This window comes from Fukomys damarensis, unplaced genomic scaffold, assembly GCF_012274545.1.
Source record: "Fukomys damarensis isolate Sample0158 unplaced genomic scaffold, DMR_v1.0_HiC HiC_scaffold_13, whole genome shotgun sequence".
In the NCBI taxonomy this organism is placed as follows: Eukaryota; Metazoa; Chordata; class Mammalia; order Rodentia; family Bathyergidae; genus Fukomys; species Fukomys damarensis.
Window position 1 is genome coordinate 35,369,388 of NW_022900925.1, and position 7,015 is coordinate 35,376,402.

The following is a 7,015-nucleotide window of genomic DNA, read 5'->3' on the forward strand; positions in this document are numbered from 1 at the left end:
GCAGTGTGGCGCGGTGGTGCTGCTGGGGGCGGCGCGGGGCTCGGGGGCGTTTGTGCCTTTGGTCCCGGCCGTTCCACCGGGGAGGAAGCGGAGCCATGGCTTGATTTTTGTTTTCATTTTCATTTGTTATCTTTGTTCCTTAGGCCTGCTACGATTGTACACTGAAATCGGTGCAGAGAGATTAGAGTTAGATCTGTAACTTGGAAATCAAGAGTGAAGAGGTCAAATGTTCATTTAGGGAGACAAGACACACGCACCACGCACACCACACACCACGCACCACGCACAAGCTCCCACAGGCCCGAGAAATGAGCAAACAGCGCATTTCAACCTTTCCACAGAAATGATCCCAGCACCTGCCAAACTGCTGGGCAGGAGCCCGCAAGTTTTTTGGCCTCTGTGTGACCTTGGGCAAGTTCCTTGACCTCCGAGTTAGCCTGCGGGTTACCGGTGAGCACGACCCTCAACCAGGAGTACAGGGGCCAGATAGGAAGGGCTGGGCTGCTAAGGCCTCACCTGTATCCCGGGGAGGGCTGAGCCCACAGAGGCAGGCCCAGCCCAGGGGCAGGTGGGCCATGATGGGGGACCTGGAGATGCCACACCGTGCACCGGCAGATGTTGGCTGGCTGTCCTGCTGTTGGGGACACATGGGTTGGGGGCAGCTGTGTCTCCTGGATGGGGTGCTCTGGCTTCCTCTCCCTGCTGCTGCTGGTCAGAGCCATTTGGGATGAGCCACTTGCCTTCTAGAATGAGGGGACATCGGTCACCCCGCGGGCCCTAAGGTCAAGGCAGGGGTTCCTTAGAGGGAGAAGCAGGGGCTGGGGATTTAGCTCAGTGGTTCTGCTGCCTGCCTCACAAGCACAACCATCCCCAGTACCAAAACAAATAAATAAATTAAAATGGAGAATCAGGCCAGGTGAGGCCCAGGCAGAAGGGAGCAGGTGGGGCTGTCTTCCTGACCCGTGGCCTCAGCCCTCTGCTGCTCAGAGCACAGGCCTGAGAGTGCAGCCAATGGCTGACCCAGGCTCTGGGTGGCTGGTGGCGAAAGCCACAAAGTGATCGCGCCTGGCGTGGGTCCTTCAGAGTGTACCCTCCTCTCTTCCTCAGTGCCGGCTGAGCCTCTGCGCCTTCTCCCTGCTTCTACTCTGCCACTTACCAGACCGTCCTGAGGGCAGAGCCTACATCCCCCAGTGCCTGTCCACATCTGTGCTTAGACCCAAGGGTGCCCGTGTCTCCCTTGCTCACATGGAGCTTACTTTGGGTACAGAAGCCCCCAAAATAAATGAACCAGTGATACCAACATAGATGAATCAGTAGGGCTATTGCAGACTTTGATAAAAGGCAGGGGAGGATGGCCCATGCCTGGAATCCCAGCACTCTAGGAGGCTGAGGCAGGAGGATCCAAAGTTGGAGCCCAGGCCGAGGATTTTGGTGGTGGAACCACTGAGCTAAATCCCCGGCCCATGATTCTTAAAGAAGGCTTTGTCTTAAAAAAGACTGAGAATTGCTGAGTTGGGGCTGGCGATTTAGCTCAGTGGTTTCATCGCCTGCCTTGTAAGTGCAAAGGCCAGAGCTTGTTCCCTGGTACAAAAAAAAAAAAAAAAAAAAAAAAAAAAGTTGGGAGCCCAGCTGGGCGACTCAGTGGAAGTTTCAAATAAAAAATTTTAAAAAGGAGTGGAGATGTAGTTTAGTGTAAAGGCCCTGGGTTCAATACACAGCCCCTTCCCCCAAAAAAAATTGTGGTGAAGAGTAAAAAGGAACAAGAGGTAATGACAGTAAGATGCGTCTCAGAGTCATCCGAGGAGGGCTCCTGATGAAGAGGAGCATTCACTTATTTATATATTTTGGTAACAAGGCAGGTGGCAGCACCACTGAGCTAAATCCCTGTTGAAGAGGGGCATTTAAAGGAAATCCTAGGGCAGTCGTGGCAAACCTAGGGTACTCGTGCTGCAGTCAGCTATGTGATACCACTGAAAGCTCTAAAATCTACTCCGTCAGTGCCCTAGAGCATAAGAGTATGTATTGAGTGAATAAAGAAATGACATCAAGTGATGTGTGAGTTCTTGCTTCATCTTTCTGAGAAAGCTGGACATTGGTGTGAATTCCTCCCAAGATCCCCTATTTATCTATTTATTAATTTGTGACAGGGTCTCCCTATGTGGTTCAGGCTGCCCTCAAACTCAAGGCAATCCTCCTGCCTCAGCCTCCCGAGGCAAGTGTGTGCCTCAGCTTAGACCTGGTATTATCCAGGCTCATCATGACAGAGAAGAAGGTAGAAACGGGGCACCGTTGGGAGGCGAGGCAGAGCTCAGGTGGGAGAGTTCGGGGGGGGGGACACTGGCCTCCCAGGCTTGGAAAAGGGGAGCCGAGCCCCTGCCCATTGTTAGCGAGCAGCATTTTCCACCGGGGAGACTCAGGGAAGGACTCTCCCACTCTGACTTGCTCTGGAGAAACTTGGCCTTTCCTGGCCCATTCTTGTCTAAAGAGGAGGAGGAGCTGGTATTAGACTGAATCAAAATAAAACCCAGATGACTCAAACAGAACCCGGCAGGCAGGAAAATTGATTAGACATATGTGACAGCTGAACCTGGTGCTGTCACCCAACTACCCCACCTCCTGGTTCCAGACCTTAGGAATCAGGGCCACTGAGGCCCATCCGGAGCCCCAAGCAGAGGTGAGGACAGCTGGGGGACTTGCTCCTGCAGCAACATCCCAAGTCCCCATGGAGGACACACGGCTAAGTGCATAAGTGGGATCTGGTAGGAAACAGGAGGTGCTGTTTTTCTTACCACTCGGTATATGCTTCATTTCCTCCACATCCATGTTCATTTCTGTCTCCAAGGCAAAATTTTTGCTTGTTTTTGTTTTTTGCTGTGCTGGCAGTTGAACCCGGAGCCTCACTCATGCTGGGCAAGTGCTCTACCACTGAGCTACATCCTCATTCCCAACTAAAGCTTTTTAAAAAGTATATGGAGGAGCAGGGCGTGGTGGAGCACACCTGTAATCCCAACACTCAGGAGGCTGAGGCAGGAGGATCGCTGTGAGTTCAAGACCAGCCTGGGCTACATTGTGAGTTCCAGGTCAGTCTCAACTACATACTGAGACTCTCTCTCCAAAAAAAAAAGTATACTGAGGGCTGGGGATTTAGCTCAGTAGCACTGCACCTGCCTTGCAAGTGCAAGGTCCTGAGTTGGATCCCTGGGACTGCAAACAATAAGTGAACAAATAAATAAAAAAATAACATGAAATAGAATCCAACTTGGGCCAGGGATTTAGCTCAGTGGTTCCACCACCTGCCTCACAGGTGCAAGGTCCTGAGTTCAATCCCCGATACCAAAAAAATTTAAATTAAAAAATAAAATTATACTGAGCCAGGCCGGGGATTTAGCTCAGGGGCACTGTGCCTGCCTTTGCAAGCACAAGATCCTGAGTTTGATCTCCGCTACATAACAAAAATTATACCGAGCAGGACATGGTGGGGCACACCTGTAATCCCAGTACTCTGAGAGGCTGAGGCAAGAGGATCACAAGTTCAAGCCCAGCCTGGGCAACTTACTAATTTTGTGAGACCCTGTCTGAAAAGAAAAAGGGCTGAGGATATAGCTCAGTGTGAAGGCCCTGGGTTCTGCCCAGTACTGGGGGAAATCTATACAGAATACTGAATCAGCGTAAGCACTCCACAGGAGGGGCTTAGTTCAGTGCTGCCCCTCCATGCCTTGGCCATAGTGAGCAGCTGTGCATGAACTGATCGGCTCGTCAGCCCGTCAGAGGCCCGTGCTCAGAGCTCCATGGTCTCCCCTTTCCCTGGGACCCGTTTTACAGGGGAGCGCACTGAGGATCAGGAAAGTTGATAGATTTGCCAAGGTCAAATTCGAAAGACTGAAACAGTGTGAAGGGCAGGCTGTGCTCCCCTCAGGGTGGGACAGGCCGTGCTCCCCCTGCATCCACAGCTCACTTTCCTTTCAGTCAAGAGGGGACACTTCACACAGTGACAACTCGGCCGGCCTTGGAAGCTGTCGCAAGGGCAGCACCTGGGAGAGGGACTGAGGCTTCACAGGCCTCCTGCCTGTGAGGCACACAACCAGCTGAGCTTACTGATGTGCGCTTACTCGGTGCCCTGTGGCTTTTCTGGCCACCAGGACCTGCAGCCACTCCACCAGCCTGGTCCCCAGAAGTCAGCCCAGGAAGGTGGCTTAGATCGAATTCCGATTAGGAGGGAAGTTGGCTTTAGGTGTGAATTCACACACACACACGCACACGCACACGCACGCCCCTCACTGAGTGGAGAGTCTGGTAGGTCAGGCATGGTGGTACCCACCTGTAATCCGGCACCCTGGGAGGCTGGAGGACTGCAAGCCTGAGCCCAGCCTGGGCAACTCAATGAGGTCCTGTCTCAAAATACACACGGAAGCTGGGGATGTAGCTCTTTGCAGAAGCCCTGGGCTGTCCCTAAAACGGAGAGGGGCACGGTCTGAAGATTCATGACGGATCTGAGCGCTAAGACGAGATGCTTTGCCATGGGTACAGGACTCCTCTGACTCACACCTGGATGTTCACTGCCAACACTGGAGCACACGGAGCCTGCGGTACAGAACAGCCTGTGGGCCAGCTGGTGCCAGCCTGTGATGGCTGAGCTCGGCTCATCTATAAAGCAGGACTGGAACCACGCTGCTGGCATCAGGTGAATGCAGGCTCCATCCCTATGTGGACTTATTCAGGCCTGGCATCTGCTAAGTACATGAAGCGGCCACCATATAATAACAGCTAATTACTGACTAATCTTCCTCCCGTTTCACCAATTAACCCAAGGCTATGAGGCCAGCCGGAAGCCTTCCAGCAAACTAGGGGATGGGCTGGGAGCCCTGTCTTCTGACACCCTGCCATATCCCCAGGCTTCTGGTTGCTCAGCCCTTCCAAGACCAAGTGACAGCATCACAAAGTCCCTGAACCATACTGATGAGTTCAAAAGGCCCCGAGTCTACTGCACACCAGTGCGGCTGGGCTGGGCTGGGAGTGTGGTGAGCCTGCACGGCCACAACTCAGAGAGCCTCTGCGGAACGGGGAAAGTAAGCCGGTGACACATCTGTCACTTCTAGGACGTGCTTTTCGGCAGTGCCGGGGACGCCTGCATACCCTGGGCACTCCTCTGCCTGCAACCTGCGTCCGCGGCAGACCAGTGTGCACAGCTTGGGGCTCGGCAGCGGGCAGGGCTGGGTGACCTTGGCCTGATGACTCCATCCTGCGCCCTCCACTCATCTGTAAAACACACGGGAGGCCCCCGAGCTGTCCGGAGAACCACAGCTCAGCGCCTTGCTCACTGCAGTTGGTGAAGCTGGATCCCTGCAGCCTGAGTGGGTGCTGGGGAACTCATTTAGTAGTAGGGTCCCCAGGGCGCCGGCAGTTTTCCCGGGAGCAGCCTGAGCCGACAGCGCTTTCCCTGAAGTGCACCGCCAGGAGAGGAGTGTTCCTGGCCCAGTGCCGCTGCTCAGCTCAGGGTTTTACCGAGAATGACAAGCTACTCCCTCCTTAAGCCAGCCATCTCGAGTTGGGCGCAAAAATACTAGAACTTCTATTTATAGTTAACTCATGTAATTGCTTTTGAATCTGTCTGGATTATAGGACTTGGGGGTAATTTATGAACACACGATAACGTGACGGGTTCAGACAGCAAAGGTCAAAGGCAGTCAGGCTGCAAAGCAGGCGGATACCTGGGCTCCGGGCAGCGAACTGCAGGCGCCGCGGTGGTGTCGGCCAGCAGAGGGGAGAGGGGCCCCCGTAAACTGCAAACCAGACCCCTTGTCGCTTGCAGGGACGCAGGCCCTGCCCCCCAGCACACGCGCACCCCGGCTCCTTCCAACCACTTCGCCTCCCTCCACAGAGGCAACACCATCTGAACAAAGACAGGCAGCAGCGAAAGGTTGAAAACAAAAATAAAGCGGACTTTATTTAGAAGATAAAGAGGTGGTATCAGTTTTGGTTAATAAAGACGGGCTCAAGTGTTTTAACAGGTCTTTAATGCCATCACAGCCGGGCATGCCAAAGGCATTCTGAATGCCCATTACAGATGGAAGATGTTTCCAAAACCAAGATGCTATCCAAAGCTGACGGAGTTTGGATTTCTCTTAAAGTCGGACTGACACGCGCTTCTTAAATAGGAAGAGTAAATAGACTGCTTGGCTCTGAAAGTTAAAACACTACACTGAGCAATTCCCCTCCCTTTTTCCACAAGTCCCTAGGGCAATATTATAGTCGCCTCTGACAGCGAAAATGCCAACATTTCAACAGAGAGGGGCTGAGGGGAGCCGGGGAGAACGAAGAGCAAAATTAATAAGGTAATTGTCTATGCAGCTGCCATGCGAGGCAGACCGAAGTCTAGTCCGATGCCCGGCATCTTCACATTTGCACCGACATCTTCCCAAGCAGGCGGTAGGGACATTCTTGAAGGAATGTGCCGAGACTGGGGTGGAGGGCCCGGCTGCGGACAGGAAGCGCTGTGCATCCAGTCGCCGTGTGGGTGCCGGGCTAAGGACAAACACAGGGACTGCACTGCGGCGAGAGCCCGCCAGCCGAGGGAGTGAGGAAAGGACAGAATGCACTACCAGTGCAGATGGCTACAAGGCACCTAGACCACAATCCAACCGACCAGCTCCTCTCCAGCAGGGAGGGAGCCAGGAGAAAGCATAACAACAGCACTCATCCACGGCTCCCTGGAACCAAACACCACAAAACAGGCGCGCAAGGTTTTGTTTTCCTACGGTTCTCAGTGTTCTTTATCCTCCTGCTGCTGTCTAGCTAGGCAGCCCACACAGGACAGAAATGGGTAGCACTGAGGAATGATCAGATCATCTCTTTCCCCAATATTCCTACCCCCTCCCTAAGCCCTGATCCAACCCTATCTACTCTCAGGAATGGTTAGTTTATCGCCAGAGAACCAGGCCTCTGCAGTAGGGCTTAGGAGTTGGTGTTCCTGGTCACAATGGAGCGGCTCTCCTTCAAACAAACACCTGGATTTTTT